The following is a 679-nucleotide window of genomic DNA, read 5'->3' on the forward strand; positions in this document are numbered from 1 at the left end:
TATATATATTTGTTTGTCAATTTTGTTGTTCTTTGCAATCATGTTCAGTGTTTTGTGTATCAAAAATCATCAAAAGGATTCTCCATAACCTAAAGATAATTTCCAATCTACTTTGATGTATATATGAAAAACAAAGTCAATCTTAAAAATAATTTTTTGTTCATCAAAAGAGAACTTACAATGATTTTGTTATATTCTATTGAAAGCTAATAAAATTATAAAGAATGCATTACCAAAAGAAATTAAGAAGACAATGGAATTATTTTGATAAATTAGAGCCAAAGCTAGAAATTAAAATAAGGCAACGAGGCAAAGAAAAAAATTACAATAAGGTATTTGAGGTCTTTCGTGGGACAAGATGTCACGATCTGATTTCTCAGGTCATGATGGCACCTTCTACAATCCACCAGTAGGTAAGCCTAACTCATAGCTCGGAACCAAGGGTCATTTCCTCCGTGTTTTGATCTTTTCAGCCTTTATAGCTTTCTTGTAGCGATCCCAAGTCATTTATGACTTGCTGACATCGACAGTTCAGTCGCCTAATCATTCGTTTGATTTTGATGCCCATTTTTATGGTGTGGAACTTTTGGAGTTTCAGCAGTTGACCTCATAATGGAACTCTAACTGTTCCATCAGCTCCTGAATGGTCATTTTAGGCTAGTGGCATGGTTTGTGTAGG

Source organism: Solanum dulcamara, chromosome 1, assembly GCF_947179165.1.
Source record: "Solanum dulcamara chromosome 1, daSolDulc1.2, whole genome shotgun sequence".
In the NCBI taxonomy this organism is placed as follows: domain Eukaryota; kingdom Viridiplantae; phylum Streptophyta; class Magnoliopsida; order Solanales; family Solanaceae; genus Solanum; species Solanum dulcamara.